A 22,994-nucleotide genomic window follows, 5' to 3' on the forward strand; every position below is an offset into this window, starting at 1 on the left:
ATTAATTTTATTTAGAAATATTTTAAAACATTTTAAACACTAATTTGACTTTTTCACCCTTCCACGTTATCATAATTTAATACCAACATAAAATAATAACTAAATCGATTTACATTAAAAATTTATTAAATATTACTTTAACGATAAACTAATTAAAGTGATGCTTAAACTTAAATATTTAAAAAAAAAAATGTTAAAATTGAATTATTTTTTTAAATCTTTTTGTTTTAATTTAAATTTAACATTTGCTCGCCCCATCTAGCGATAACCGACCTATATTAAATCGCGATTTACATTTTTACAACCACTAGTTGCTTTTTTAAATCGGCTGTTTTTATTGGTAAAAAAACGTGTAATTTTATTAAAAATACGTTTTGGAACACGCGAGCTATTTGTTTTAACCGGTTTTAAATTCCACGAAGTGATTTCCCCCCTAAATTATTCAGTTGATACGTCACAAACATAACCCAACTTTTCCGGTCAATTTAAAGTTAGAATTGAAGAAAATCGGGGTGATTTATTAAAACTACGAGATGGTGAGTCGATTTTATTAATTAATTAATTCCATAATCTATGTGTTACTAATTCACAAATTTATTTATAATCAGATTCTAAACACGAAGCTATTTTTAGAATCAAGGTCATTGGGTTGAGTTGGGTTCGATTGACTTTTTTTCCCAATTTTATTTATTTATTTTATTAACTCGGATTAATTAATATTTGTTCAACATTTTTGCGTTATTTCGGTAAATATTTTAATTTCTACATCATTTTTTTTATAATTAATAAAAATCCTTGTTTATCAACTCACCCCATCTAGCGTTAATCACCGGTACTAAGTCGTGTTTTTGACGTTTTAAATCCACCGCTTATATTTCATCCTAAAATTATAATTTTACGAAAAAATAAGTTTAAATGGACCGGTAAACTCGTTAAAATACGTTTATTAATACCCAATCTATTTGTTTTAAATAATTTTAGCTCCCAGGAAATGATTTTAGCTCAAATTATTGAATTAAAGATTTACATCAATAATCTAACCTCACTTTTAGTGAAAAAAATGGAAATATATTGCTGAAATATAGAGACGATGGTATAATACTTAGTGGATATTTGAAGCAACACACTAATTAGGAGCTAACATTTTTTTGGCCACAAATCATCCCAAAAGTTTGTAATTTTTGGCTTCAAAAAGTATTTTATTAGTTTTTTAAGGTTCGTCCTTCAGAGCTGGGTATGGATTCCAGGGGAACCCTTTGAGTATCAATCGACAGGTGCTGCGCTTAGGCCCCCTTATAGAGTTCAACCGGCCGTAAATCGAAGGCAACCGACGAGCTTGTGATCGTTCGTTAGATGTTTAATTTCGTTGCACAACACTTCGTACATGTATCTATAGGTATATATAGATAAACGAAGCAACAACCGATACCTACACGGTCCGGTTTTATATATAAACTCGATAGAGAATGTCAAGAGGTAGAGCTTCACTTCGTTTCATTTCATTCCAACAATCGATTGAAAATGTATAAGAAAATTCAAAAAGCACGATGAATAGTTTATTAATTTATATTTATTTATTTATCCATTAATAAATATTTACGTCACGGCTAACAAAATAAAAAAAATAAGAAAAGAAAACCATTTTAGGAAAAAGGAATCGTATCAAGCAGCGTCGAGGGAGGTCAAGTCAAAATGGTGACCCTACGTTTCTTTTCCTTATCCCGAACACAATTCTTTTCGAGACCGATCGACCAAAAAGATATCGTCAAGAAGAAATACGAAATGAGACAACGAGAGGAAGAGGAAAAGAGACGGAGATTTTCGGCCCGTCCCCGGAAACACTTTTCTTTTTTTCTTTCGAGTGGAAATGAAGGAAAATTAGATTAATAAATGAGTAATGGGTTGTTTACGTTGGTATTTTACTAATTATATAAAAGGGGAAGAAAAAAAATTGATGTCAAAAGTTGACGAGAAAATTAATGATCTAGATTTTTTATAATACAAAAAAAAATTGGTGAACTTGAAAGTTTTTAAATCGATGTTGTTCGTGGGTTGAAAACAGCTTGGCATTAGTAGGGTAGTTAGTAGATTGGTTAGTAGGAGTAGGAGAGAAGCTTCATCACCGTCAATTTGTACCCAATGTCCGTTAATTCCACCGGCATTAATAGACCTATTCATCGGGCGGTCCGGCAAAGCGGAAAATCAGCGCAAGTAGACAGAACCAAAACACATCAATTGTGTCGTCGTACAACGTATTATAGGTTCGGTCACGGTTTCCGTTCCTAATTTTCGAAACTACCTACCCCAACAGCAAATATAACAATGCGAATGCAAGCAGCAACTCAATTTTCATCGTTGAGTTAAAAAAACTTAATTAGACACGATAATAAAAAATTAATAAAGTGCCGAGATGGGTGATTGAAATTGAGAGATAGAAATTTCAGTTTAAAAGCTTCCAGGTCCAGGTTTTCCTTCGGGTATTTTGACGGATGCTTTTCGAAAAACTTTATAATTCTATCGACACTCAACTGAGTTAGTAAAAACTTTTTAATGCACAACAACAAAACGTGGAAAGGATGGCACTTTGTAAAGAAGTTGTAGAAAAGGGAATAATTCCCTCATTATTTTACAAAAAAAATGTTTACTTTATTGAATACATCTTGTTACACAAGTTTTGATGTTTACGTTCTTAATATTAATTAAATTGTGTATTTTAATCAAGAAAGTATTCACACCAAAGAATTATCGAAATACATGGACTACTTTTTCTACTATATCTAGAAAAGACATCTTGAATTTCATCCGTATGAGATGAAATTGTGTTGGATGAATCAACTTACGCTTAAGAATGCTTGCAGGAAATTTATATCTGTAGAATTTGACCCAAATAAGAAACTCAACGGCAGCTCATTGAGTTCACTCAATTCATTTAAACATCACCGCTTGATTTATAACCTAATCCTACTTTACAGAAGAAAGCGATAAATTACTTCAAAATTTTTGTTATGTTACAAATTGCTACAAATCTTCCTTCTTAGGCAAGCCCTAGGAAAAACCTACAAAAACGGGATACACACCGACTACTTATTTGTAGATTTTAAAGTGCCTATGATAGTGTAGATAGGTCACTGTATAACGCAATAAAGGATTCGATATCCCAATACTAAGGTGAAGGTCCAAATTAAGTTATCAATATCCTTTCAGACAGCCTATCATGCCTACTGTTTAACATCGTTCTGGAGAAGGCTGTAAGAGAATCAAGTATAGCAAATAGAGGAAACATTATTAATAGAAGCGTACAGATACAAGCATACGCCGACGACATAGATATAAATAATAGCTAGCGTAAAAAAGGACCTCATAGAGGCCTTCAAAGCATTGGAAGGAATTTATATACCTTGGAACCCAGGTTAATGAAAATAACAATGACTGCAGAAATTAGGAGAAGACTGTATATGGCTAATAGAGCTTACTTTGCACTGAGAAAACTATTAAAGTCAGGCGTAATAACCAACAAAGCTAAGGTACTAAAATACAAAACGAAAACCAGTCCCCAAGTATGCATCAGAAACATGGACGATGACAAAAAATGACGTAAAATTGTTGGGCTGTTTTAAAAGAAAGATAGCGTTACAATTTTGAGTTGTACCGCCTTTATGAAGAACCAAATATTGTACAATCCATCAAAATCAATAGGTTTTCTGCTGTATCTAGAAAAGACAACCTTAATTACTGTATCTTGAACTTCATACAAATGAGATTTTGTATTGAAAGATCAACTTAGGCTTAAGAATACTTGTAGGAAATTTATATCCTTAGAATTTTACACAATTTATTCAAACATTACTGCTCGATTTAAAACCTAATCCTACATTGCAGAGGAAAGCGATGAATTACTTCAAAATTTTTGTTATGTTACAAATCTTCCTTCTTTGGCCATAGGAAAAACCTACAAAAACGGAATGGACACCGACTACTTATTTGTAGATTTTAAAGTGGCTATGATAGTGTAGATAGAAGGTCACAGTATAACGCAATAAAGAATTCAATTTCCCACTATCCTCTCAAACAGGTGTGGGGCTACGCCAGGGGAGCAGCCTATCATGCCTACTGTTTAACATCGTTCTGGAGAAGGCTGTAAGAGAATCAAGTATAGCAAATAGAGGAAACATTATTAATAGAAGCGTACGGATACAAGCATACGCCGACGACATAGATATAATAGCTAGAATAAAAAGGAACCTCATAGAGGCCTTCAAAGCAATTGGAAGGGGCAGCAGGTAGATAAGGGCAACAGGCAAATACGTCCAAAACAAACTATATGAAATACGTCCATACACATTCAAACGTGTAAAGGAATTTATATACCTTAGAACCCAGGTAAATGAACATAATCGCTAATAGAGCTTGCTTTTGACTGAGAACTCTTTTAATGTCAGGCGTAGTAACCAACAAAACTAAGGTACTAATATACAAAATGCTTATAAGTCACGTATACCTCACGTATACGTGCTTTGAAAGAAAGATACTCCGCCACATACATAGGGATGTTCAGGAAAACGGAGTATGGAGCAGGCTTTATAATTTTAAGTTGTGCCGGCTCTATGAAGAACCGAGTGTTGTACAATCCATCAAAATCAATAGGATAAGGTGGCTCAGTCATCTAGAAAGGATGACACGGAACCCCCAAAGCAAATATTCCACCAAACAGTTTTTGGAATCCGCAAGAGAGGCAGGCCTAGAAACAGATATAAGGACCAGGTGGAAGAAAGTCCAAAAATGCTGAGAGTTAGAATCTGGAAGGCTACGGCACGAGATAGAAGAGAGTGGAAGGTGATCCTAGAACTGGTCAAGACCTACCAGGGGTTGTGGTGCCAATTATAATAAGTGCCAGAACGTTGGTCCTAACGATCGGCACTCAGTATGTGTTGCTTCTTATACCAGGTCTGGGTATAATGAATCCAATTCGAACTATAAGAGAACACCAGTAGACAGTGCAATTGACGATGTTGAATAAAAATTTTCTACTAGCATCTTCTCTACGATTGCTCGAAGATGAAAAGTTAAATTCTTCCAATAACGCAACGTAGTCAACACCTCTCTCCGGATACTAACCAACTGTTTTCAAATGTAAGTATTTTAAGAACCTCTTCTTCACTCTCTCGAGCATAGGCTGGTGAGAAGTATAACAAGGATACCAAACCAGGGAACCATATATTTTTCCAATTTTGTATGAACAAACGCATAGAAAAGTACTGTTAATGCGACTACGTTGTTACTTTTTTTTACATTGTCTGATGATAAAACTCAATGCACCAGAGGCTGACTTTACTATATCGTTAACATGGTCTTTGAATTGCAACTGGTCATCAAATAAGACACCCAGATCTCGAATAACGCATTATCTGCGTATTGCTTCAACTCCCACACAATAGTTAACCGTTATGTGTGAGATACGACAACGCATTTTGCTATATTAAGATCAATTTTATTCTGTACAGACCAGGAACCGATAATGTTCAGATTGCGTTGTAAGATAAAACAGTCTTCAGGGGATGTTACACAAGCGAATATCTTTAAGTCATCGGTGTAAGCAAGCACATTACAATTAAGTCGTTGTAATAGATCATTCAGATAAACATTAAAAAGAAGGGGACCCAGGTTGGAACCCTGTGGAACACCAGAGCCAGTAGTGAACGTATCAGATTTAAAACCGTTGTAGCTCACATAGCAAAGTCTATTGGGGAGATAAGATGATATTAAATCCACGAAATCATTGGTAAATCTAAGACTGCAGAGTTTAGAAAGAAGTATTCAAAAATGATGATGATGATGACAAATTACTATAAAATTTCGTACACTAAATACATCTTCAGGCGCGCCGGTAAAAAGATCCTGTGTCCTATGTTAATATGTATTACTTTGCCCATTAAAACACGATAATATATTAAAGATAACTAAGAATTATGAGGATTAACATTTTGGAACGTTAAATATGCCATTCAAATGAAAAGCTCTTCCAAAAATATGAATTTGGGTACATGACTATAAATAATTGATGATCTGTGACAGGACCGAATTTGCTATCTATTGGAGGATCTAATGGTAGTGTCTAATTTACAAATGACATCACTTGCGGAGTCAGAGATTCTTTATTATAAGTTTAGCCAAGGCCGTGATCAACCACTTTCGGCTCATTCTGGCGACATAATACTCTGTTCTGCTTTAGCCGAGGTGCTATGTCTAACAAGTTCTAGATACATATATAATCCTTGGTTAAGTAAACTAATAGATTTTTCGTTTGAAATTTAGCTGAGGCCATTTACGGCCGAAGCACTACGTTCTATTAACTAACCACATTTGGGTTGATACGGTATTAATTGTATAGCTCGGCAATATCACACATTCTTTTACACTTACTATATCTCGATGATATTAAGTATTAAATCAGACTTACGAAAGATAACTTTACTAAGGAAATTTACGATGTTGAGACATAGCGCTAGCTGAGGCCGTTAGCGGCAGAGGCGATGTGTTTCGAGACTTGCTATACTCATTATATCTTTTAGATATCTAGTATAAGATATATTCTAACCTCACTAATTGGATCAGAAATCAAAAATGCTTCGATTTAAGCCCAAGCACGACAAAGTTATCTTAATTGATTCGCTAGTTATATTAGTTTTTCTATAAATAGTAAAGAGAGATAGCAAACAAAATGGCCGCCTATCATTGTTGACATTTTTTCGTAACTTTTTCATTTTTCCACCAAAACTAACATTCTTGGGTATCAATTCGAATAAATCCGACCTCCTCTATCCAAATTTATTAGTAAAAATTATCAAGATGGCTACCGATATGTGTTTTCTTTGAAATTATGCGTTGTGGGGATTTCACACAATATTTTTAATAAACTAAAACTTTTACTGTATTGAGTTGAGTGGAAATTGATGTTAAAACGTAAAACAAATGTTTGTGTTTCATATTCGTTGGAATTGTAAGAATGGATAATGCAAGAGAACTGTTTGTGGAGGAAATAAACCGACCTCAAAACCGAATATATCAACGACGATGACGTCGGTGGTATTCACAAAAACAATATAAATATATAAAGTACGTTGTTGTGGTGCTTCTCGTGTCACCCCTGCATTCAACTACTTATTTTATCGTTTTGTTTATAAATTTACTTATTTTAAGAATCTTATTAAAAAATTTAAATAAGTTAGATAAAACTTAAATTTTACTACCTAGTAAAATTCACTCTACTTCTCGAAACTTTTATTGGCCCACCATGACCAATCTAATTCTCGTCGAAATGCGCCCCATTTTCGTCGAGATATCGAGAGCTTTTACCCGTTTGCCTCCGGGTCCGCGAGGTCTTTTTCTACTCGATTGGTGCTCCTGTTTCAATTTCCCTTATCTTGAAACCGCGCGTTCCCACAAGCTCTTTCAAGTCTTTTTAAAACAACCTGAACGAAGGGGACATTGTAAATTTGTTGTGGGGGGTAAAAGACAATTAAAAAGGAAACCCATCAACTTCTTCCCAAAGGTCATTAAGAAGTTTTGTAAAAGAAAAGTTTTTATTTTATTTATTATCGACCTTGTCCTCGTTAAATAACGTCATTTCAAGTTATGTCACGCTAGAAACACACTAAATATAATAGAAATAAAGGAAAAAGCCGTTACAATTGGTTCTTTTATGGTAATCATTTTAAAGGAAATTTCTATTTTAATATAAATTCAATAACTTTAGCTTCGTATCACTTTATCAAGTTTTAAAAAGCGTTTTATGCATTTATTCATAAACACGCGGCTTTAAATTTAAACCCAACCCCCTAAATACATGCAAACCGTAAAGATACAAGTCTTTCTACTCTCATTTTACGTGCACGAACCGTTGTTATCTTCTAATTGTAACTTACCCACAGTGTATAAGAAAATTACGTGTGTTAAAGCAACACAAATATGGTAATTGTTACTTTTGATCGTCTCATTAAAAAGTCGATGAACCTTCTAACTTTATTCAAAACAAAAAAATGTTTTTATATTCATGTTTTTTTTGTGGGTTTTAGGGATCAACTTGCTGGAGTAAGTTGAGTTAGGTTTAATAAAGGGGTGTGGATATAATTCACAGGGGGACCTTGTTAAGAACTTTTACCACCCGTTAGGAGGTCGTGTAAAAAAATACTGGGGATGTAGTTAGTGCTATAACAAGGCAGGGCTTACGTTGCTTTAATCTAGATCGTGTTTTTTTAGTGTTATGTTGGTTACAAAAAATAATGTTTTAATCATTCGCAATTTTCTCTTCTGTATTTTATTCGTAACATTAAAAATAATTGTTTGTTACAATTATTATGTTTCTCCTCTTTATCCTAGAGAAAATACTTTATTTCTTCGCGAAATTCTTTGAAATAAGTGTGCAATTTGAAAAGATCACGCTCAAATTATTTGAAATAATACCCAATAACGCATACTTTCAAAGAAAACCCATATTGGTAGACATCTTGATTTTTTTTAGTAATTAATTATAATTTTTATTACTAAATTCGGATAGAGGAGGTCGGATTTATTCGAATTGATACCCAAGAATGTTAGTTTTGGTGGAAAAATAATAAAATTACGTTGAAATGTCAACAATGACAAGCGGCCATTTTGTTTTCTATCTCTTTTTATTGTTTATAGAAAAACTAAAGTAGCTAGCGAATCAATTAAGATAACTTAGTCGTGTTTGGGCTTAAATTAAAGCATTTTTGATTTTTGATCCAATTAGTGAGGTTAGAATTAGGAAGTGTCGCATCGAGACCATCTTAGATTTTTAATTTATTAAAAATAAATGTGAAATTCGAAAAGATCACCCTCAAATTACTCGAAATGACACCCAACGACGCATATTTTCAAATAAAACCCATATTGGTAACCATCTTGATTCGTTTTTAGTAATTAATTATAATTTTTACTACTAAATTTGGATAGAGGAAGTCGGATTCATTCGAATTGATACCCAAGAATGTTAGTTTTGGTGGAAAAATAATAAAATTACGTTGAAATGTCAACAATGACAAGCGGCCATTTTGTTTTCTATCTCTTTTTATTGTTTATAGAAAAACTAAAGTAGCTAGCGAATCAATTAAGATAACTTAGTCGTGTTTGGGCTTAAATTAAAGCATTTTTGATTTTTGATCCAATTAGTGAGGTTAGAATTAGGAAGTGTCGCATCGAGACCATCTTAGATTTTTAATTTATTAAAAATAAATGTGAAATTCGAAAAGATCACCCTCAAATTACTCGAAATGACACCCAACGACGCATATTTTCAAATAAAACCCATATTGGTAACCATCTTGATTCGTTTTTAGTAATTAATTATAATTTTTACTACTAAATTTGGATAGAGGAAGTCGGATTCATTCGAATTGATACCCAAGAATGTTAGTTTTGGTGGAAAAATGATAAAATTACGTTGAAATGTCAACAATGACAGGCGGCCATTTTGTTTTCTATCTCTTTTTATTATTTATAGGAAAACTAAAATATCTAGCGTATTAATTAAGATAACTTAGTCGTGTTTGGGCTTAAATTAAAGCATTTTTGATCCAATTAGTGAGGTTAGAATTAAAAAGTGTTGCATCGAGACCATCTTTAATTTTTAATTTTTTAAAAATAAGTGTGAAATTCGAAAAGATCACCCTCAAATTACTCGAAATGACACCCAACAACGCATATTTTCAAATAAAACCCATATTGGTAGCCATCTTGATTCGTTTTTAGTAATTAATTATAATTTTTACTACTAAATTTGGATAGAGGAAGTCGGATTTATTCGAATTGATACCCAAGAATGTTAGTTTTGGTGGCAAAATGATAAAATTACGTTGAAATGTCAACAATGACAGGCGGCCATTTTGTTTTCTATCTCTTTTTATTATTTGTAGGAAAACTAAAATAACTAGCGAATCAATTAAGATAACTTAGTCGTGTTTGGGCTTAAATTAAAGCATTTTTGATTTTTGATCCAATTAGTGAGGTTAGAATTAAAAATTGTTGCATCGGGACCATCTTAGATTTTCAGATTATTAAAAGTAAGTATGAAATTCGTAAAGATTGCCCACAAATTATTCGAAATAATACCCAATAACGCATATTTAAAAAAAAAGTACATATTGGTGGCCATGTTGATTTTTTTTAGTAATTAATTATAATTTTTACTACTAAATTCGGATAGAGGAGGTCGGATTTATTCGAATTGATACCCAAGAATGTTAGTTTTGGTGGAAAAATGATAAAATTACGTTGAAATGTCAACAATGACAGGCGGCCATTTTGTTTTTTATATCTTTTTATTATTTATAGGACAATTAAAATAACTAGCGAATCAATTAAGATAACTTAGTCGTGTTTGGGCTTAAATTAAAGCATTTTTGAATTTTAATCCAATTAGTGAGGTTAGAATTAAAAAATTTTGTGTGGCGACCATCTTAGATGTTTAATTTATAAAAAATAAGTGTGAAATTCGAAAAGATCGCCCTCCAATTATTCGAAATGATACCCAACAACGCATATTTTCAAATAAAACCCATATTGGTAGGCATCTTGATTTTTTTGGTGATTACTCATAATTTTTATTACTAAATATGGATAGAGGAGGTCGAATTTATTCGAATTGATACCCAAGATTGTTAGTTTTGGTGGAAAAATTACAAAATTACGTTGAAATGTCAACAATGGCAGGCGGCCATTTTGTTTTCTATCTCTCTTTATTGTTTATAGAAAAACTAAAATAGCTAGCGAATCAATTAAGATAACTTAGTCGTGTTTGGGCTTAAATTAAAGCATTTTTGATTTTGGATCCAATTAGTGAGGTTAGAATTAAAGAGTGTTTCATCGAGACCATCTTAGATTTTTAATTTTTTAAAAATAAGTGTGAAATTCGAAAAGATCACCCTCAAATTACTCGAAATGACACCCAACAACGCATATTTTCAAATAAAACCCATATTGGTAGCCATCTTGATTCGTTTTTAGTAATTAATTATAATTTTTACTGTTAAATTTGGATAGAGGAAGTCGGATTTATTCGAATTGATACCCAAGAATGTTAGTTTTGGTGGAAAAATGATAAAATTACGTTGAAATGTCAACAATGACAGGCGGCCATTTTGTTTTCTATCTCTTTTTATTATTTATAGGAAAACTAAAATATCTAGCGAATCAATTAAGATAACTTAGTCGTGTTTGGGCTTAAATTAAAGCATTTTTGATCCAATTGGTGATGTCTGAATTAAAAAGTGTTGCATCGAGACCATCTCAGATTTTTAATTTATTAAGAATAATTGTGAAATTCGAAATGATCACCCTCAAATTACTCGAAATGACACCCAACAACGCATATTTTCAAATAAAACCCATATTAGTAGCCATCTTGATTCTTTTTTAGTAGCGGCCATTTTGTTTTCTATCTCTTTTTATTATTTGTAGGAAAACTAAAATAACTAGCGAATCAATTAAGATAACTTAGTCGTGTTTGGGCTTAAATTAAAGCATTTTTGATTTTTGATCCAATTAGTGAGGTTAGAATTAAAATTTGTTGCATCGGGACCATCTTAGATTTTTAATTTATTAAAAATAAGAGTGAAATTCAAAAAGATCACCCTCAAATTACTCGAAATGACACCCAATGACGCATACATATTTTCAAATAAAACCCATTTTGGTAAGCATCTTGATTTTTTTTAGTAATTAATTATAATTTTTAGTACTAAATTTGGATAGAGGAGGTTGGATTTTTTCGAATTAATACCCAAGAATGTTAGTTTTGGTGGAAAAATGAAAAAGTTACGTTGAAATATCAACAATGACAGGCGGCCATTTTGTTTTCTATCTCTCTTTATTATTTATAGGAAAACTAAAATAACTAACGAATCAATTAAGATAAGTTAGTCGTGTTTGGGCTTAAATTAAAGCATTTTTGATATTTGATCCAATTAGTGAGGTTAGAAATTAAAAATGTTGCATCGCGACCATCTTAGATTTTCAGTTCATTAAAAATAAGTGTAAAATTCGAAAAGATCACCCACAAATTATGCCAAATGATACCTAATAACGCATATTTTCAAAGAAAACACATATCGGTAGCCATCTTGATTTGTTTTTAGTAATAAATAATAATTTTTACTACTACATTTGGATAGAGGAGGTTGGATTTATTCGAATACATACCCAAGAATGTTAGTTTTGGTGGAAAAATGATAAAATTACGTTGAAATGTCAACAATGACAGGCGGCCATTTTGTTTTCTATCTCTTTTTATTATTTATAGGAAAACTAAAATATCTATCGACTCAATTAAGATAACTTAGTCGTGTTTGGGCTTAAATTAAAGCATTTTTGATTTTTGATTAAATTAGTGAGGTTAGAATTAAAAACTGTTGCATCGACACCATCTTTGATTTTTAATTTTTTAAAAATAAGTGTGAAATTCGAAAAGATCACCCTCAAATTACTCGAAATGACACCCAACAACGCATATTTTCAAATAAAACCCATATTAGTAGCCATCTTGATTCTTTTTTAGTAATTAATTATAATTTTTACTACTAAATTCGAATAGAGGAGGTCGGATTTATTCGAATTGATACTCAAGAATGTTAGTTTTGGTGGAAAAATGATAAAATTACGTTGAAATGTCAACAATGACAGGCGGCCATTTTGTTTTTTATCTCTTTTTATTATTTATAGGAAAACTAAAATAACTTGCGAATCAATTAAGATAACTTAGTCGTGTTTGGGCTTAAATTAAAGCATTTTTGATTTTGGATCCAATTAGTGAGGTTAGAATTTAAAATGTTACATCGCGACCATCTTTATCTATGAACATGGAATAGAACAACTTGACGGATGGGGTGTTCAAGTTGGATTCTATCTATGAGCGCTAACATTTATATTTAAACATACGGATGATGTCTTAAACAGATAATAATATAATATTCCGTTATATCGAGGTTTTACCGCAATAACAAAAATTATAAAATAAAATCGTAGGGGTGATTATTGATTTTCTTGGCAGCTAAGAAGTTCAATATCTTATTTTTAGTTCTCTTATTTTAAAAATTGTAAAAGCGTATAAAACGGGAGTAATCCCATGCCATCCGTATGCAAACATCTCGGGGTGTTTCAAAAAGGAGAGCATCGAAAAGAAACTGAACGAAAGGAACATCAGGGTGGGGAATGTTCTGATCGAATACTCCCTTTTCCTTCTTCTTCTTCTTTTGGAATACGAAATCAGCGTCTTATTTGATTTCAAACTACAAAAAGATGCCTGAACAGATGCACACTAACTCCTTGGAGGGCATAAACTGCCCAAGTTACTTTGATGTCTTTTAAAAAGATCTAAGTTATAAAAATTAGGTTATACAAATTTAGGTTCAATAACGAAAAATTCGTCGATTCCAGTTTTTTATTGGAATTATTGGAATCGTACCCGGCATGAAAAATTACGTTTTAAAACGTGCCCGGAATGAAGAAACGGAATCATTTCGAATCCATTCATTCCGTTCATTCATTACCTCATCACCGATTTCAGCAGCTGTCACCGCATTTAATCGCGATCAAAGTTTTAAAACAAATCCTAATTGGAAACAACACATAAAAAATTTAAAAGCTAATTAAAAAAAATACTACTTACAGGTTTAATTAAACTCGGTTCAACTATAGTTAATAAAAAGAAACTTTTTTAAGTTCTACTTTAACTATAATTAAAAAATTTAATCTTAACGTTTAATTAATTTAGGATTGAAATCACTTTTTTTATTTATTTATTAGTATGATTTTTTTTGTTATATTATTTTTCGGAACGCGTCACTGAAAGCTTTAAAGCTCGCGAGTTTCAAAGTACGGTCTTCGGCCCGAGACGAAGCACTACGTCGCTGAAAGCTTTCGCACCCGCCAAAACTTCATCGACGCAAGCGCAATATTATCCGCATTTTCAATAAATTCTCTTTTTTTTTCATTTAGCTCCAATTAGTTTAAAAATATGTTTGAATTTCATAGTGGGTTATTTATTGTATTTTATCTGTAAGAAACGAGTTTTCTCTAGTGGATTAAACATCTCTTGATGCCGGTGCACACTTTAAACAGCAACAAATGCGCTCGTTAACTTTATGACCTCTCCCTCGGAAATGGCAGGAAATAACTTGAAAATGTAGTGAATAAGAAATTTGTCTCCATACACGATTATTATCATTTATATGCTTTTTTTGATAAAGAGTACAACACAAATTTCGCCAATGTCTATTTAAAAACTAAATATGTAATAATAATTCTTTTAATTATTTTTCTTTTCATTTTAGCCAAGAGTCTGACGTCACAAGATTTTAAACACCTCTTACGATGATTTTTACCGCACAACTAAACAGATTTCAACTAGACATAGAAGAATTGATAATGGAGGAATGATTGAACATGAAATGGAAAAAGAAGGATCTGGACAGAGAGGATTTAGATTAGAAGTATTCAGGATCGCAACAAAAAAAGAAAGGAACATAAAAAAATTTGGTAAGTATTTTAATGATTGTCATGTCACTCGTGACAAGTGCGTTAACCTTCTTGATGAAAAATCTTGAGTACAATTTGTGTGATATGTCACAAAGTCATAAGTGAGACGTGACGTTATGTATATAATACACTATTTAACATTATTCAGTCTTCTGCCAGCACTATTTAGTCTCTACCACTACTATTTACCCTTCTGCCGAGAGTATCTAATCTTCTGTCTATATTTTATAGTATTCTCTCAGCATTATCTAATCCCTATCACTACTATTTACACTTCTGAAACGATATCTAGACTTCTGGCTGCATTATTTAGTCTTCTTCCAATAGTATCTAGTCTTCTATCAGCATTATTTAGTCTTTTGTCGGCAGTATCTAGTTTCTGCCACCAGTATTTAGTCATCTGTCAGCAGTATTTAATCTCTGCGATTGCTATTTAATTCTCTACCAGCAGTATCTAGTCTTTTTCTTCACTATTTAGTTTCTGTCCTCATTTTATAATCGTCTAGCAATATTATTTAGTCTCTGCCACTCCTATTTAGTCTTCTTCCAACAGTATCTGGTATTCGATCAGCATTATTTAGACTTCTGTCGGCAGTATCTAATTTCTGCCACTAGTATTTAGTCTTCTTTCAGCAGTATTTGATCTCCACGATTGCTATTTAATCATCTACCAGCAGTGCGTAGTCTTTTTCATCGCTATTTAGTTTCTGTCCTCATTGTATAATCGTCTAGCAGCATTATCTAGTCTCTTTCACTACTATTTAGTATTCTTCCAAGAGTATCTAGTCTTCTATCACCATTATTTAGCCTTCTGTAGGGAGTATCTAGTTTCTGCCACTAGTATTAGGCTTCTGTCAGCAGTATTTAATCTCTGCAATTACTATTAAATCTTCTACCAACAGTATCTAGTCTTTTTCATCACTATTTAGTACTCTGTCCTCATTTTATAGTTGTCTAGCAGCATTATCTAGTCTATGCCACTACTATTTACCTTTTTTCCAACAGTATCTAGTCTTCGATCAACATTATTTAGTCTTTGCCGACAGTATCTAGTTTCTACCACTAGTATTTAGTCTTCTGTTGGCAGTATTTAATTTCCGCGATTGCTATTTAATCATCTACCAGCAGTATCTAGTCTTTTTCATCACTATTTAGTTTCTGTCCTCATTTTATAATCGTCTAGCAGCATTATTTAGTCTCTTCCACTACTATTTAGTCTTCTACCAACAGTATTTAGTCTTCTATCAGCATTATTTAGTCTTCTGTCGATAGTATCTAGTTTCTGCCACTAGTATTTAGTGTTCTGTTAGCAATATTTAATCTCCGCGATTACTAGTTAATATTCTACCAGCAGTGTCTAGTCTTTTTCATCACTATTTAGCCTTCTGTCAGCAATATCTAGCCTGCTTATAGCATTATTTTGTAATCTCTGCCACTCTGTGACTACTAGTTAGTCTTCTGTCAGCAGTATTTAATCTCCGCGATTGCTATTTAATCATCTACCAGCAGTATCTAGTCTTTTTCATCGCTATTTAGTTTCTGTCCTTATTTTATAATCGTCTGGCAGCATTATCTAGTTTCTTCCACTACTGTTTAGTGTTCTTCCAACAGTATTTGGTCTTCTATCAGCATTATTTAGTCTTCTGTCGGCAGTATCTAGTTTCTGCCACTAGTATTTAGTCTTCTGTCAGCAGTATTTAGTCACTACCAGTACTATCTAGTCTTTTTCATCACTATTTAGTTTCTATCCTCATTTTACAATCGTCTGGCAGCATTATCTAGTCTCTTCCACTACTATTTACCCTTTTTCCAACAGTATCTAGTCTTTGATCAGATTTATTTAATTTTCTGTTAGCAATAGTCAATCTCCGCTATCTTTTTCATCACTATTTACCTTTCTACCAGCAATATCTAGTCTGCTGATATCATTATTTTGTAGTCTCTGCCACTCTGTGCCTACTATGTATCTAGCCTTATATTAGTAGTACCTAATCATCTGTTAGTACTGTAAAGTTTTCCATTAATAGTTTTAAAACAGCGGTATTTAATTCTGTATAAACAATTATAGAGATAATTGATGTAAGGAATCTGCTAGAAAAAGAAGCAAGAGCAAGAATCAAGGAAGCATTGAAGGACTAAGAAAAAAAAGAAATAAACCCCGAGCAAATCTAGAAAGTAACAAAAATTATAAATACATAAATTTAGTTCTCTGCCAACAATATTTAGTCTCTTCCGTCACCATTTAGTCTTCTGTGAGTGCTCTAATAATAGGAAATAGTCTTCTGAAAGCAGTATCTAGTTCTCAGCAAGTAGTAATTAGACTTATGCCACCGTATCTAATCTTCTATTATAGTAACTATTTACTCGTATGCCAGCAGTACTTGGTCTTCTGTCAGCGCTATTTGGTCGTCTGCTAGCAGTATCTATTGTCTGCCACTATTGTTTAGCTTTTTGTCGCTAGTATCTAGTCTCTGCTACCACCATTTAGTCCTTTGTCAGCTGTATGCAGACTTCTAATCAGCAGTCAACAATATCTGGCCTTCTATCAGTCTTCCAAAAGTAGCATTTTGTCTTCTGCCAGCTGTATTAGTTCCACTACTAGTAGAATTTAGTCTTCTGGAAGCAAAATCTGGTCAACTGCAAGCAGTATTTAATCTCATGCATGCCGTATCTGCCTTCTATTACTAGTATCTAGACCCCTGCCAACACTATGTAGTCTTAAGTATGATTTAGACTTGTCTAAGCATTCTTCATCCAGTATCCAGTCTTCCATTAGAGAGCATTCTATTTTCTGCTAATTGTGTCTTAACCAATCCTAGTGAAATTTAGGCTTCTGGAAGCAAATTTTTTTATTTACTACAAGCCGTATCTAATAAAATACGAAAAATAATAATAATACGAAAATACAAAATCTTGGAATACATAAGATGAAGAGAAAAAAACATTCTAACTAGAATTGCCTTTTATCAGTTCGCACTTGCTTAAAGGTAATTTACTTCTTCGAGCTAGCCACAGCTTCCATGCTTGGGTTGGTTTGTAGTTAGATGGAAAATATCTTGAATAAGTCAAAAATTAGTAGTTGTCAGAAAAGCTATGAAACGCATAAAGATGTAAAGAATCTAGCAAGGAAGCAAGAAGAAAACATTAATATTGAAGGAGTAAGAAAGAAAAGAAATAAACCCGAGCAAAGCATCAATACGCCATTTAATCTTCTGTCAGTGCTCTAATAACAAAAAACAGTCTTCTGAAAGCAGTATCTAGTTTTCTGCAAGTAGTAATTAGACTTGTGGACCGTATCTAGTCTTCTTTTATAGTAACTAGTCCCTTATAACACTATTTACTCTTCTGCCAGCTGTATCTAGTCTTCTAATCATCAGCCAATAATACATATATCGTCTTTTACCAGTGTTTCAAAAGTATCATTTTGTCTGCGCCAGCACCATCATTACTATTTAATCTTCTACCAGCAATATCTAGTCTCTGTGACTACTATTTAGTCTTCTGCAAAAAGTATCTGGTTTTCTATCAGCATTATTTAATCTTCTGCCAACAGTATCTAGCCTCTGCGACCACCTTTTTAGTCTTCTGCCAGTTCTATTTGTTCCACTACCTCTTCTGGAAGGAAGATCTGGTCTTCTATTACTAGTATCTAGTCCCCTGTCAGCACTATGTGGTCTTAAGCATTATTTAGACTTGTCCAAACAGTGGGTAATCTTCTGCAACCAGTATACAGTGTTCCATTAGCAGTATCTAGTCCTCTTCTAGCTTCTGCCATCTCATAGTAGTGACAAAACGCCTCTGCTTTAAGCAAATTTAATAGTGAATACATAATACAAAATAAAGTATAAAAAAATGGTCAAGATTTTTAATTATAACACAAGAGAAAATCGAAAACCAGACAATCGTAAACGGGGGCCACAAGAAAATAATAAAAACCCATCCAATAACCGGTGATCTTTAGGGATTATTATGTTTTATATCCGGCGGGTAATAAAATACACCCCAACAACAGAATCCAACGGGGTTTTTCCTTTTCTTTTATAGCGTCGCATTCCTTTTACACACCTACTACAGTCGACTTAGCAGATTTTTATATTTCTTATGAAAGAAAAGAATGAAACGAACTTAATAAATATTTTAAAAGATAAAGATTTAATTAAAAAAAAAACTTATGATACAATTTTCGTGTATCCTGAAAAACGAAAAAAAAATCGTCGTCAAAACAAAACATCATGTCAAAAGTAACGTGTCAAAAATTATCTTAGAAAATCCAATAACGTCTCGTTAGGATTATCCTCTCGAAATCCTTTCTCTAGAAAAACTATGTCAAAATTTCCACGATGTTGACGAAACTACCCCCGAAAACGACCCAAATAGCCTTGGTGGCGGGAACGAGCTTGGTCGTGCTGTTGGCCGGTCTTTATTTGGCCCGCAGGTTCAAACGGAAGAAGGAAAGCGGAAGTCGGCTTCCGTCCCGGAAGAAGACCCGCAGCAAGGGTATTGAATACGATCGAATCTTTTCGGATTTGAGTCTGCGACAATCGATGCCTGATCAAGTACAGGCGAAAAAGAAGGAAGATATCATCATCTTGCACGAACTCCAATTGGGCGAGAATTATATGGTCAACGGCAACTTCGAGGAAGGCACCAGGCATTTAGCCAACGCCGTCTCCATGTACTCAAATCCGGAGAAGTTTCTTAAAACGCTCAAGGGGTGTTTGGATCCGGCTATTTATAAGATGCTTCTTAACACGTTGGTTAATGGAAATGGTGCGAGATCTGGGAAATCTTATCCTTATGATCCCTTCGAAAAGTATACTCTTAAAAACGCTCACTACTATTTACCTAAATAACGATTTTTGATTTTATAATAAAAAAAAAATGATGATGATAAGGTAACCTAACTTATACCTTTTTTTTTCTTTTTCTTGGAAGGATTTTTTTCACTATGTTATTTATATGTGGAAACATTTTGTCTACCAAACGTTGAGACAATAAAAATTGTTTATAAAATAATTTATTGATGTTTTTTATATAAATAGATTTTAAATGTATTTAGTAATATTTAATTTTTTCCATATCCAAAGTAGTTCTAACCTAAATTAAGAAAATTAAACAGTACCGCTACTATTTAGCCTTCTGCAAACAGAGTCTAGTCGTCAGTCCATATTTTATAGTCTCTGTCACTACTATTCACCCTTCTGCCACCAATAGCTAGTCTTCTATCAACATTATTTAGTCTTATATTGGCAGTATCTACTTTCTGCCACTACTATTTCCTTTTCTGCCAGCAGTATTTAGTCTCTTTAATCACTATTTAGCCTTTTGTCTGCTATATATAGTCTACTGTAAGCATTATTAGTCTTTTATCAGCAATATCTAATCTCTGCCACTATTATTTAGTCTTCCGCCAAGAATAACTAGTCTCTGTGATTACTATTTTGTCTTCTGCCAACGGTATCTAGCGTTTTGTCAGTATTGTGTTGTCTTCTGTCAACAGTATTTACTCTTTCCGGCTATTATTTTGCCTTCTGCCAGCAGTATCTAGTTCTTTTTTCTAATCTCCCACAACCAGCATTTTATTTTCTACTAGTTGTGTCTGACCCATTCCCAGTGAAATTTAGGTTTCTGGAAGCAAAATCCAGTCAGTTTTTAATCTACTATAAGTCGTATTTGGCAGTTATGGTATTAGCTGGATTAGTTTGTCTTGATTATAAAAAGGTTGGGTTTAGATGTAAATTAGATGGGTTTACATTGAGTATTGTTTGGATTTCGATGGGTGTATAGATGCGATAGATTCAATTTGGGCGTGCATAGATTCAGTTTGGTTTGTTTTGTGTGTGGATTGGCTTGGATGGATTTTAAGTTATTTGATTTTTGTGACTTAGGTTGGATTGGATATGGGCCTATGACAATGAACCTAATAAAAAGACCAGTCAATGTGCGAAAAAGTCTTAAAAATTGATTTATCTAAATGAATTCCAGTTACCCATATCAAAACTAGTTCCAACCTAAATTAAGAAAATCAAACAGGATTCATCCAATCCATAATAATGTCAAATCACCATATTCACACCGAAATTACTTAGTATATTATCTATACCATTACTATTTAGCCTTCTGCAAACAGAGTCTAGTCGTCTATCCTTATTTTATAGTCGTCTGTCAGCATTATCTAGTATCTGTCACTACTATTTACCCTTCTGCCAACAGTATCTAGTCTTTTATCAACATTTTTTTAGTCTTCTCTTGACAGTCTCTAGTTTCTGCCACTACTATTTCGTCTTCTGCCAGCAGTATTTAGTCTCCGCGATTGCTATTTAACCTTCTACCAGCAGCATTTAGTCTCTTTCATCACTATTTAGCCTTCTCTCTGCTATATATAGTCTGCTATTAGCATTATTTAGTCTTCTATCAGCAATATCTAATTTCTGTCACTATTATTTAGTCTTCCGCCAGGAATATCTAGTCTCTGTTACTACTATTTAGTGTTCCGCCAGTAGTATCTAGCCTTTTGTCAGTATTGTGTGGTCTTCTGTCAACAGTATTTAGTCTTTCCGACTATTATTTTATCTTCTGCCAGCAATATCTAGTTCTTTGCAAGCAGTTTCTAGTCTTCCACAAGCAACATTTCATTTCCTGCTAGTTGTGTCTGACCCACTTCCAGTGAAATTTAGGTTTCTGGAAGCAAAATCCGGCCAGTATTTAATCTGCTACAATGGTGTATAGATGCGATAGGTTCAATTTTGGGCGTGGATAGATTCAGTTTAGTTTACTGTGAGTGTAGATGTATTGGGATTGGCTTGGATGGTTTTTATTGGGATTTAGTTTGGTATAGATCGGTTTGCTGAATATTTGATGAAACTCTGACATATCGTACTAACTTCCCAAATATCTATTTACGCAACACTCCGCATCTTTTCATTATTTTCAAAGGCCTTTATTTTAAATATAATTTTATATAACTACTTAAGTAGTATATTGTCTGTACCACTAAAATTTAGCCTTCTGTAAACAGAGTCTAGTCGTCTGTTCTTATTTTGTAGTGATCTGTCAGCATTATCTAGTATCTGTCACTACTATTTACCCTTCTGCCTACAGTATGTAGTCTTATATCAACATTATTTAGTCTTCTGTTGGCAATATTTACTTTTTGCCACTACTATTTCGTCTTCTGCCAGCAGTATTTAGTCTTCGCGATTACTATTTAACCTTCTTCCAGCAGTATTTAGTCTCTTTCATCACTATTTAGCCTTCTGTCAGCAATATCTAATCTCTGCCACTATTATTTAGTCTTCCGCCAGGAATATCTAGTCTCTGTGACTATTACTTAGTCATCTGCCAGCAGTATCTAGTTCTTTGCAAGCAGTTTCTAGTCTTTCACAAGCAACATTTTATTTTCTGCTAGTTGTGTCCGATCCACTCCCAGTGAAATGTAGTTTTCTGGAAGCAAAATCCGGTCAATATTTAATCTACTACAAGCCGTATCTAGCAGTAATGGTATGAGTTGAATTAGTTTGTCTTGGTTATAAAAGGGTTGGGTTTAGATGTAAATCAGATGGGTTCAGTATGATTTGCTTGCGTTAGGTTGGGAATAGTTTGCCTTGGATGATTTGGATTGAGTATAGTTTGGATTTCACTTGCTCAAACAGTTTGTCTACCAAAGGTTGACAATTTTATATAAATAAATTTTAAATGTATTTATTAATATTTAATTTTTAATCAAAAAACTAACACAATTTGTTATTGATTTTCATAAATAGAGGGAGCGCTTTTTGCATCATGGAAACATCAATTATGGCATACAATGGAGGTAACAGAGAATGATGCAGATTTAGACAAGACATTGAATAGACGAGATATCATCCGAAGTGGTAAGTAAACCTTACTTCTATGTGTTTTGTTAACAGAGCACTTAATATTCTTACTTTTGATATACACAATACACTATTTAGCATTATTCAGTCTTTTGCCAACAGTATCTAATCTTCTATCAGCATTATTTAGTCTTCTGTCAACAGTATCTAGTTTCTGCCACATTCTATGTAGTCTTTTTCCAGCAGTATTTAGTCTCTGGGACTACTATTTAGTTTTCTGCCAGCAACACTTAATCTCTCCGACTACTATTTAATCTTTTTCCAGCACGAGATAGTCTCTTTCAGCACTATTTAACCCTCTTACAGCAATATCTACTCTGCTGATAGCATCATTTTGTCTGATATACATTTATTGACATATTTAAAATATTTTCAAATAGCGCCATCTATGAAGTGTTTGCTAAAATTATACTCCCTTCATCAAATTATCATACTAAAAATTTTAAATAATAACCTTATTATATTAAAATAAATATTAAATTAAATTATTATAAACAACCACTTTTAATTAATATCTCAAAATTTTTAATAATATCTCATTAATCCATAACTAAATTAATACCTACT

At 33.0% G+C, this 22,994-nt stretch overlaps 1 protein-coding gene and 1 long non-coding RNA gene across 6 annotated transcripts in view; one reads left to right on the plus strand and one right to left on the minus strand.

The window, feature by feature from the left end:
• LOC111416188 (dopamine receptor 2) overlaps positions 1 to 13,881 on the minus strand; it is a 152,332-nt gene extending 138,451 nt beyond the window's left edge. For all 3 annotated transcript variants that reach the window (XR_011640118.1, XM_071195404.1, XM_071195403.1), the window contains exon 1: positions 13,682 to 13,881. The gene's annotated coding sequence lies outside the window, so the exon portion shown is untranslated. The remainder of the gene's footprint in view (positions 1 to 13,681) is intronic.
• Positions 322 to 22,839, plus strand: LOC139429562 (uncharacterized). Of its 3 annotated transcripts, XR_011640119.1 has the most exons (5): positions 857 to 923; positions 982 to 1,170; positions 1,216 to 1,396; positions 14,346 to 14,550; positions 22,314 to 22,839. It is a non-coding gene; the product is annotated as an uncharacterized lncRNA (long non-coding RNA). The 3 variants fall into 3 exon arrangements; XR_011640120.1 differs by lacking the exon at positions 1,216 to 1,396; XR_011640121.1 differs by lacking the exons at positions 857 to 923; positions 982 to 1,170; positions 1,216 to 1,396 and adding an exon at positions 322 to 536.
• Positions 22,840 to 22,994: the final 155 nt, after the last annotated feature.

Source organism: Onthophagus taurus, chromosome 3 (genome assembly GCF_036711975.1).
Source record: "Onthophagus taurus isolate NC chromosome 3, IU_Otau_3.0, whole genome shotgun sequence".
Taxonomy (NCBI): domain Eukaryota; kingdom Metazoa; phylum Arthropoda; class Insecta; order Coleoptera; family Scarabaeidae; genus Onthophagus; species Onthophagus taurus.